Source organism: Triticum aestivum, chromosome 7A (assembly GCF_018294505.1).
Source record: "Triticum aestivum cultivar Chinese Spring chromosome 7A, IWGSC CS RefSeq v2.1, whole genome shotgun sequence".
Classification (NCBI taxonomy): domain Eukaryota; kingdom Viridiplantae; phylum Streptophyta; class Magnoliopsida; order Poales; family Poaceae; genus Triticum; species Triticum aestivum.
In genome coordinates this window covers 705954278-705965906 of record NC_057812.1, presented here as the reverse complement: position 1 = coordinate 705965906, position 11629 = coordinate 705954278, and the positions used below count along the sequence as shown (strand labels likewise).

Genomic DNA, 11629 nt, shown 5'->3' with positions numbered 1-11629 from the left:
TCATGATTTATGTGCGTGCATAAAGTTTAATGGAAAAATAACTTTTTTGTGGCCTCTGCAAAAAAGAAAAAAAATTGTGTCGTAAAACGCTATTTAGAAGCACTGAAACTTGTCTTTTTTGCAGAGACAAAACGAAAAGACACTTTTTCACAAAACTCTGTACCGCGCACATATATTTGCAGACATGTATGCGTGGAATTTTCTTTTGAATTTTTCGACATTTTAAAATGTGTTTAAAATGCATTTTTCAAAAAGTGGGTGCATATGCCCATGGGTTCAGGACGTGCCTACTCAGGGGGGAATAGGGCAACATCATGGGCATAATCACATTTTATGATGCCAAGCGAGAGAAAAGGTCCTAGGTAGTAAACCATTTTTAAAAAAAAGATGGTTACTCATCTGTTACATCACCAGGCCTGGTCACAAGTCTCCATTCAAAGCATGCACATCTCATTCAGCAACTCAAGTAATGTTAAAAGTATAGAGAGGCAGGTAAGCAACTTGTACCTGATAAATAACCCAATCTACACGCTTTGACTTTGGACATTTTGCACAGTATAACCTGTCATCACGCAATAACCTTCACCCACCATACCATTGCTGATTCAAACATCAGTGATTAGACCAGACCAGGTGCAACCCCAGGCACGTGCTTTGCTTGACCATTTCTGCATCTACATATCCAGGACGTACAACTACACCATCTGAATATTCATAAAAGTTATACCGCTACGTTTTTACAGCAAGAGGCCAAATAGTTACAGCGGAACCTCTGCGGCTAACCTAGAGCTTGTCTACACTCTCCCAAATTTTCTTTTACCTCCTATGTATTTTTCTGAGTCCCGAGGCAGCAAGAAACAGGCAAAATTAACTGGGATGAAGCTAAAAAGAATGTACAAGTGTGCCATCCCTTCCCTCGCTACCGATCAGCAATCTATGTTAGGTAGTATCTTGTTACTGCGCTAGCCCCTCGATCGCACTTTCGGCGTCGTCGAGCGCATCCGCGCTTTCCTCGAGAAGGCAATTGCAGATCTTCAGGAGCTGGCGGCCAGCGGAGGGATGTGAGGATGCCGCGTGTCATTGTAAATGTGCGCATTCGTTGCTATCTGTGCAACGTCATGCCTGAATTCCTCCCTGTTTCTGTACTCCATCTTCCTCGCCTTGTCCCTGATGGTACCCAGATCCATTGGGCGCTGGATTATGTCATAGTAATCGGGAGCGACTTTCTTCGTCACTGGTTTAAGAAACAGCAACGATATAGAAGTTTGGTTCCGCAAGAGGTCAACTATCTTCTCCAATATGTTGGAGAGCTCAACCTGCATCAGATGTGTAAAAAAAAAGTTCAGTTTGAACGTGGTTGTAGACAAACATTATTAATTCCTGCATCATGTAACTCCTTGTGGAGACGGAATCAGCAAAAACGGTTGTAGACAAACATTATTATTAAACAATGTACAATTCCACCAAACATGAGCGGAAACATCAGAACAAGTACCTCTCCTCCTCTGCGCCGCTTGACCGATGGAGCATTTTCTGTCATATCAGCTGGGGTACGTCTCTTTGTTGCTCGATCTCTTTCAGGTACCCTTCTGTCATTTCTGTACGGCCTGTGATCAAGAACGTCATCATCTTGAAATTCGTGTCTTTTCTTTTTCTTGTTTTTCCTCTTTGACTTCTGGAGCTCTTCCTCCCTGCTTAGTCCTTGCATCCTAGCTTGAATTAGCCTCCGTTCCTGTATCACTCGCTGCTCTTTAAAAGCACTCCAGGATTCATCACTTCCTACTACTTTGCTTTTCCTGTTACCATCCAGACCCAACCTATCCTGAGAGGAATTCATTTGGCAGGGCTCTCCAGCATACCAACCATCATTCTCTCTGATGTTCTCTTTAAAACTTGGCAATTCAGAAATTTTCCTTAGCTTTCTGGGTTCCTGACCACTCCTATTTCCAATAACTGTTAGCTGGCCCACATGCCCTTCAGGCTGCTTGAAAATGACCTTCTTACGAGGTAAATCCTTCTCTGCCTTAGCAGGAAGCCGTATCACGATTGATGGCTTAGGAGTATCAGGAGGATAGTCTTCAGACTTGGTCTTACTGCATATTTTAATTTTGCTCGCATTTCCAGTAGATCTCAAATCATTAGCATCCATTGTGAGTTTATCAGAAACCAAAGAACCTGCCACTGACATATTCCTATCCAAGGACTTCTCAGGTGCACCACATCTGAATTTTACTGGTTTGATCATTTCAATGCAATCAGGCCCTTCAGTTTCAGGAACTTCAGAAGAAACCTTGGCTACCAACCTCCTGCCTGGTGGCTTCGTTGTTTCAACATAACTTGCCTCGTCAAAAGGATTAGATATGTAGGAAATCACATCCAATCCTGAGGTTTCTGGATCCTGCCCATACTTGGCGCAAAGTTTGTTGGTCCGCATGTGCCCAAGCTATGCAATAACAACATGACACAAAGTCAGGGGGAAAATTCAGAACGTGCGAGTAATTCAATGTACCATGCCCTTACCGTTCCACAAGCTCCACATATAAGACTGTCCACCTTTGCTCCCTGCCTCTTTTCCTATAAAGAAAGGCAAGCCACATAAGAATAAATAAAGGAAGATACTCCCTCCTTCCATCTATATAGGGCCTAATGCTTTTTTCAAGGCCGCCTTTGACTATTGACAAGATTAATAGTACATGACATGCATAATGTGAAAATTATATCATTGAAATCTCCTTTCACATACGAATTTAATGGTATGCTTTGTGTAAGTTGCATGTCATATATTATTGCCCTAACATTTGGTCAAAGTTAACCTCGAAAAACGCATTAGGCCCTATATAGATGGAAGGAGGGAGTATGATCACTGCTATATTAAATGATACTGCTATTAAAACAAGTCTAGAAGTTCAGAACATGAACCATAGATTCTTGATACAAATTCAGTATGGCGACAAAAATGAATCGGAAACAACCAAGACTAGGTTTAGAACTTCAGATGAACTTCTGATACCTCTTTCACTCCTCTTGGCGTGCTCTCCTCTAGAGCCAATGCACTTTGACTGGGCTTCGTTTTATTGGCACCCTGGTTATACATAGAGATGCCATAATTTGTCATTTCCACAGGTTCTTTCTTCCTCTTTATGTCATTACCACTCTCTGCAACATGATAGTCCATCAATAACAATTACTAAACTTGGTACTTGGAAAGCAAAACTATGAAAGTAGCAATCAACGACCTTCGAGCAATTTTTTTACTAGAGCAGCTTCTGCCTGATCATCTTGATTTTCCTTGTTAAATTGGACTTGAGTAGAGCCTTTTCTCATTTTAAGCCCTTCCATATCGTCTCCTTTATCACTTCTCAGATCTGCAGTACCAACATCTTCATTGTCAAATTCTTCAGCATCCAGTAAGTTTTCAAGATCCCCAGCAAACGAGTCCAAATTGCTCTTGGCTTCTGTATCACTGCCATTGTCATCACCGTCTATGGCAGAAAGTGACTGAAATTGTCTGTCCCAAATTTCCTGACATTTCTCTTTAGCTTGGTGATGAAGCTGCAGAAAAGACATCCTTTGTCCACGTGCAAACTTGCTAACTGGAATTTCATCAATCATAATTCCTGACGCTGCTTGCTCACTTGAAAGCTTCCTCACCATAGCAATTCGATGCCACCTTGTTAATTTATCAATTTGTTCGTCTGGAACGCCAAACTTGAGAAGCAACTATTTGCAATATTATCAATGGAAAGCATTAGTGAACAAACTGTAAAAAGACAGAAAAATAATGTGTGCCATACATGTAAATACGTCAGATTGTCTACCATGGTCAATCACATGTGGGAGTGGATCCCACTTCTCGTTGTCATAGCCAATGGCATTTTGGCCACTATACATCTTCTTTTACTGTATGGAGATAATTATTCCGTTTTTTGCAAGGATCAACATATAACTTTCCTCACAAACTAGTCAATAAAATAATCATGTGAAAGACTACCAATAGACATCTATGTTTTTACTGATTCATGTTCCATGATCTTAAGTCATGCCAACGCCTGGAACCCCCTCGCAATGTCAATGTGTATAGTGCTGATAGATGATACCTCTCGGGCAGCATCCATGCTCAACCTGCGAAGATCAGCATCCGTCCCAGTAACAGTGGTGCCTTTGGCTGCAGCCGGCTTTTTCTTATGAGGTAAATTGGAGACAGGATTTACTCGCACATAGCTAAATCCTAGCCCACGGCCAGATGGATCACCAATACCAGAGATTTCTAGCCTTTCTATACTTTCTCTGTCCTGCATACATGCAAAAAAACTATATTAGAACAGTTGAGCCGAATCACACACCGATAGACAAGGAACACTAATAATCTACTACATTTTTATTTATTTTAAAGAAGGCACATACAAACGTGCATTTAAGACATATATACATGCACCATCCAGCAAGATCTGCCACTGATCTGGGCAGGAAATATAATACTGGTCACGCAGATCATACAAAAAAGTATCTCTCTGAACACCCCATTCTGCCAGGATAGAGTTTGTCATGGTGTTGCTGTAGTGGATACCGTTCGAGCTCACAGGGGAGAAGGCTGATCCCTCCGTGTGTTTCTCCGCCATATCTCTAATTTCTTTGTCCTCAAAATTCTCTCTCCCCTACCCGCTTCATTGGTCTCTCCTCACCATTATGTATGTGCCCCCTCCACTAATCTCTGCCCTCTCATTTGATTCATCTCCCATCTCCTTATTTGCCTTTCTATGCACTCTCCATCTCTCTTCCCCTCTACCCTGTACCCACTAGGTATGACCGTACCCGCTCAGCATAACCGCTTCAGTAGGTACAACTGAATAACCTACCAGTGGCAGACTACACTCTTGCACCCAAAAGAACTTAAGACTGGTAGAATCAAAATCAAGCAATGTGAAAGGGCTAGCTCAGCACATACACAAATTTAGTGCATATATACACACACCGAATACATTGCACAGTGTTTGGCTTTGATCAATGATCATCAGTACTACACTACGTTGTTTCACCTATCTGCAAGATTGTAATTTTGTTCCTTCTTTCTCTTTTCTCTTAATCCCACTGTATTAAACGGACTTTGTATAGTTCTCAGTTTTATGAAGTGGTTCAAGCTGGCGTAAACCCGCGAAAGTCCCCATCATCAAAATAAAAAAATCACTACTCCATCAGTCCAAACAGGACTGGAATATCCCAATGTACCATTGTGAAATTAGGAGAACATATGGTGCACCGAGGCTTGTGGTGCACCTGATGAACCCATTCTCAGTAACCCTATGCAGAAGTTTTATAAAAAACTGAAAAAACAAAATCATGGATGTAGACAGACCACATATCTACCATGTTACAAGATTTCAAATCCAACTGAAGAAACAAAAACTGGGCTGCGCCCAGCCCACTTTCACTGTAAGCACTGGATTTGTCATTTTTGTATCTGTGACCCCTTTTTTCCCAGAAAATTTTAACAATTTCAGATAGGGCAACCGAGGCCGGGTGCACCACAACTGCAGGTGTACTGGATACACTCTCATGTAACTAGTCACTTACTCGCCTGTCATTTCCATCTTAAACTGAGATTTTTCCTGTAGCTGCATGGTAGACTTGTTCATACTCTCTCAATATACATTCAGCAAACCATAACAGATGAAGGTTATCCATGGTATGTCTAGAACACATCAAAGATATTTTTTGCGCCAAAAGTGGTTTACTGGTTTTAGTTCCACAAACTATCATTAAATGGGCAAATAGGTACCTGGTTCATACAAGCAACAAAATTACTGGTAAGGTTCCAGCTAGTGATTTGCAATTCCCTCTCAATATGTGCTGCAGCAGCAAGCTCAATTGCCTTATCGGGAAGCTGATCCATTGCGGAAGCCAGTCCCACAGGCTGAGTAAGCTTGTGGATTCCTAAATGCTTGAGACGATGCTGAGCAGCTTGCATACTCTCATGACAGCAGACCTGAAGTGGAAGTTTTAAACTTTCAGTTACCATATACTCAATAGCAAGATAAGACACTACTTCCAAAGCAAAATTAAACTATAGAACAAGGACTACTTCAAAGCTCGTTTTCTTCTCACGTTACACGTTATTAGAGAGATAATACTTCCAAGCTTTTGCCGCAGACGCTCGGTTAATCGCTGATTGTTCCATGGGTTATCAGTTTGTATTGGAATGCTGGATGCTTAAATAGTTAAATGGATGTTCAGTGATATGCTTCTAAACACCTTTATAAGCACCAACCGTTGCAACTGAGATGCTCTAAGAGTAAAATGCATGACCTTGCTTGTCAATCACACCACTACACATATATATATATTCAGCCCATGGATATGATGAAACAACTCGTGGGTATCTTTATTTACTTAAGAGAAGTACGAACAAATGGTTGTCTTGACCTAGCCGCTAATCTTGAGCAAGTCATGGCCACCATTTACATCTGAAGTACTCCCTAGAAAGATATGTCTTCTGCTTTATCTAACAGTCTATACAAGTGCCAGGAATCTCCACAGCACACAACCTCAGCTTGCTAATTTTCTCGAAAATGCAATTCACTAAACACCAGTTATTAATGTTACTCTGAAGTTAATAAGAGTGCTGAAACTGACAGTCATCTCTTATATTAGAATTAAATATAAGGCCTAATTTTCATTTGGTCTTCATTCAAAATAAAGAGTTGCTTCAAACCCCTGTATTGTGTCAAGAGGGGGAGGTTTAAGCAATTGATCATCCCTATAACAAGGAATACTTGGCGCAAGTTTTCTATGTCCTTGATTTTGCAATTCATTCATGCACGAGGGTATGGGGCTTTGGAATGGCGGAACTGAGTAGCTGATCAAGTTGGTGATCCTTATATAGCATGCGTTATGACTGACCAGCACAAACATTTCTTTAAGAGATGAGACTGTCAATTGTCATCAAGAGACAAGAAGTAGTTGTTTGTCACAAGGGACAAAAAGAATTTTTGAGAAACTCACACTTTCTGGTGACAACAATCTTCTAAGTTCATCCTCTGACGGAATTCGAAAGTCAGCTCTCTGTGTCCAGAAAAGATGTCCATTGGGTCCTTTCTGTTTAAATGAATGCAGGAGAGCATTAACTAAAACAAAAGTCCATAGCTGGAAAACAAAAGGATATTACAGATACAGCTGCTGAAGTAATAAACATAGGTGATAGATCTACCTCCAGGTCTGCACAATGCTTCAATCCTTTTCTCACAATAACTTCTGTCAGAGGATGCTCAATAGGTATTTCATCAGCTCGAATCTGAGAAAGAACACCAGGCCTCTCCCTAACACGGAATTCACGATATACATATACGAGTATTCGATTTAAAAGATAATTCTGCAGATTTTTCGGTCGTGGTGAAAATACTTCCATATGTGGTTCCTGCCAGGAGAGAACAAATCTATCATTTGATGGATGAAACTGTTCAAGATTTATCGCAAGTATATCCTATCCCGGAATGATGAGATGCAAGAAATAGCAAAAAATGCTAATTTATGGATAATGTAGCAACGCTTAGTTCAAGATTTTCCAGCATTACAAACTTGCAGCACAATAAATAAATAAAAATAACCAAAGCAACCAATCCAAAATTAGTTGCTTTCAAGTAAAAACTGCAAAAGTCAAAAGAAAAAGAGCAACAAAAATGAACATCCTAGAGATATAGAATAGAGTGTTTCAGCAGAAGAGTTTACTTGTTGGCCAACAGCATATAGCTTGTCAATGCGGCGAAGAGAAAGCATCCCTTTTGGCGAACGAACTAAAAGATAATCAGTCGATGCCACCTTATGAGGAAATGCAGGTGCTCTGTACATGTTTGTCTCAAGACATGATTGATGGGACCCAGAGCGTACATCTCCCAGGAAAGGAGATTTATCAGCAGGCTCAATAGCAAGCACTGTGCCCAGTCCATCATTGTTGCTTCGCAGGGATGTAGCTGTCTGATCATCAGGTGAAGTTTTCTGGTAGTACGTACAGAGTCGAGCACCCATTCCTGCATTTGCGAGTAGTAAAGGTCTCTCCTCGCAGTATCTGCATTGAAAGCGAAAGATAACACATGGCACATTAATAAACAAAAACATACACAATCAAAACAACAAGTACAGCATATGGCCATTTAAATGATCAATATCAGATTCTGCATGCAGTAAAGTAATGTTCACCACTTGGCCAAAGTAGCAGTAAAAGTACCAATGTGACTTTCATATAGGAGTACAAGAATTTGCATATGTACACGCTTATGAAAACTACTATGCGTGTGGTATTAAAGGAAATATTAAGATTGGACTTACTCCATCAAAAATACATGTCCATCCTTAACGGACAAGTCAGCTCTTTTCCTGAATGCCCCTGGAGGACGTAGGGCCTTGTCCTTGCCAGGTAACCTCTGCGCTTTCGGCCATAGATGTACTTCAGTGCGAACAACATGCAGAATAGAGTTTGACCGCACGTTTTGCATGGCCAAGGAAATGTCATCCTGAAGCTCTTTTCCAGAACCAAACAATTTGATCTTTTCAGATGGTCGGAATTCTGCATGTAGTAAAGTTAAGGCACCATAAAGTAACCATTGATGCCCTTCTAAACAAAAGAAAATAAACAAAATGGAACAGGATAATGAATGAGTACTAGCCTAATTTCTTGGAAGCTTTTGATTTTACTGATAGTGGAGTTTTGTCTGCATTGACGAGAAGTTTCACTCCTTTTCCTGCCAAAGTCATTACTATAACAGTCATTGACCCATGACTACAAGCAGCTCCTTGCAACTCAACAGCAAGTTTATTTTCATGGGGGTACCACTTAGCTCTTGGTCTATGGAAGTTTGCAATTTCATTACTGCATGCAAGTTCAGAAAAAAACTTATTAGGAATGAAGTCAGCAAAGAACAAACAAGAATAGTCAGTAGGTTAGCCACGTATGGTAACTAAATCCCCAGAAGTATACTTGCTAAATATAGCTAAGAACAAGAGTGTACGGAGCCAAGACTCACAAACAGATCTGATTTTTTTCACAGGAAAAACTCAGTGGAAAGGCATTTTACAAGAATTACAATCTCATAATTTCGAGTTCCAAATAGTGTTGTCTTTATAGTATACGAGCAGCTGTCACAAGTTCAAACTATATCCAACTACGGATCTCCAAAATAAGCAGGAAGTTCATATTATGGGAGTGTTCGGTTCCTCTCCACTCCTGTAACTTCGCTCCCGGAGCGGACCATAGTGCAGCGTATTTTGACGGAGCTGCCAAAATCGAACTCCTGAACTCCGCGGAGCGGAGAGACTCCAAACAGGGCCTATATTATACAAAAATTGTCATGGAACAGTAGAATAAGAAGCCCAGTCGCAGAAACCAGAAGATCAGCGAGGCAGTGGTAAAATATATATGCATGTACACATGCAAAAGGTACCCAAATCTATTGTTACAGAAATATTTCCCCAAGATAACAGAGCAGCCGGTCGTTCACTTGGCCATACCTTATTGATGAACAACTGATATGTCACACTATTTCTGTTGAACTGTTTTAAAATGATCTGTCACCCGATTTAAAAAAAAAAATCATGCAACCCCATGACCAATAATTATCCCCGTGATGAAATAAGTGTACAAATATTGCAAGATTCATCAAATACAAGTTTGTCAATCCAAAATGAGACGAGAATCATAGATGTGGAATTATATGGAAATGGGGGAGAGACTCATACATGCTCAGGTTTAGCTTCATGGTCTGCAGCTTCTGAGCAGGAACAGAGTGTACCACCTTTATGCCCATTGAAGAACGCTTTTTAGTATGAGATTTAGCTTGCTGTGAAATCTCCTTGTTGGAATAAAATTTGTCATTGGAGATGTTGAATTGGCCATCGAATGTAACTATTTGGTTGTTATGGCCAAAATTTTCCACTGTTGAAGTCCTCACTGACCGACTAACAATCATTGCAAAAGCATGAGAGCGGAGGTGATCCCTGTTCTCTTCATCTAAAATCTCAAAAAGCATCTGGTCATCTTTCAGGTCCATGATTAGCTTAGGCTTAGGAGCATCCTCACTGTGATCCCAAATTATGTTGTCCAACCAAGATCCTTCCAACAGTTCCTTGTTCAGTAGAGAGAGGTTGCTTAAACACTTCATTGTAACGATTTTAACTGTTCCATTTATGTTATTTGGTTCTGTATGGTCTAGGTCATTCTTCTCCGGACTTGTCTCCTTTGTCAAGGGAGGGTAACTATTCTCAGGGGAATGATAACTAGCTGAAGCAGGCATTTCTGTATATCCAAAAGACTCTGGAGAATCATTATTTCTACTCTGTACATCACAATACCTGGACACATAACCATAATCCTTAGCCTCGTCTTCACTGTGAGTATCAGAGCTCTCTTCAGATATTACACAGCTTTTTAAACAAGACCGACTTTCACTTGCTGGTGAATTGCCCCAAATGATACCATTTTCCCAGTCTTCGTGCTCAAGTGGATAAACATCAGGACAAACTGGAGCTTGTTGAGCAGTAGGGAAATCTTTGTGTGCTTCCTTCATTGGTTGTTCAGAAAGGCACGAATCTTTGAACCCAAAAGTATCACTAGAAATTAACTCATCACTGTCACTCTCAACAAAATCTTCATTCATCTTGATATGCTTCAAAGATGAGACATCTTGAATAGCACACCTTAGAAATACTTCCTCGTCATCTTCAACAATGTCAGAGATGTTTGTGATCCGGACATCTAGAAACAATTAATACCAGAGAGAGGTCTATGGCCAGTCAGAAGTGATAAAAGAAATTAAACTAGTATTCTACTAAATTGGTCGCACAGATATGATATTTTGGGGAATTTTTAAAATGCACAAATGTGACTTTCCAAAATCACATGCACCGACCCATACAACCACATATATTCTCCCTATTAAGTTAGGACTGGGCCTCAGGTAAATGATCTAAGATCAGAAATCAGACAAGCAGTAATAAGCATAAACTCTCGACATGGTTTGTGCTAATTAAATTTATTTATATTCAGATTTAACAACCTAAGCAAAAACAGTAAGTAACTCTATGTAACCATTACTTTCAGATTAATATGCGTCCAATCACACACCAGCTATGTATACAATACTGTCAAGGGGTCATGACGATCTTCTTAGATTAGTTTCTTATAGTGAGCCTGTTGAATACCTTTACTCACTGGCCGCTTATGGTGATCTGTCTTGGCTTTTCTTACAGGCTCCTGTACACCAAAAACTTCAGAGAACTTCAAGATCGCACTCCCATGCTCTATGCATAAAACAGGGAGGGAAGTCGCAGATTTAGACTCCAGTTGATCTTCTTCAATGTCAATTTCTTCCTGCTTTATTAGAGACGAGCAGTCCAGTAAGACAGGTAGATATATCATTACAAAGCAACTTCAGATTTGTGAGTAGAAATATGTTGAGGCAATTAACTACAGCATGAGAAGTGTCTACAGCATGAGCAGTCCAGTAAGACAGGTAGACATATTTTTCTACTGGAGTCCATAAAGGTGATGAATGGGAGAAGAGGTCACCGGTGATGGATCTGGGAAGGAGCTCGCCGTGCTGGATCTGTAAAAGGAGGCCACCGGAGGACGAGGGTGGCATTT

At 40.5% G+C, this 11629-nt stretch overlaps 1 pseudogene; it reads right to left on the bottom strand.

The window, feature by feature from the left end:
* Positions 1-653: 653 nt before the first annotated feature.
* LOC123149526 (transcription initiation factor TFIID subunit 1-like) overlaps positions 654-11629 on the bottom strand; it is a 14577-nt pseudogene continuing 3601 nt past the window's right edge.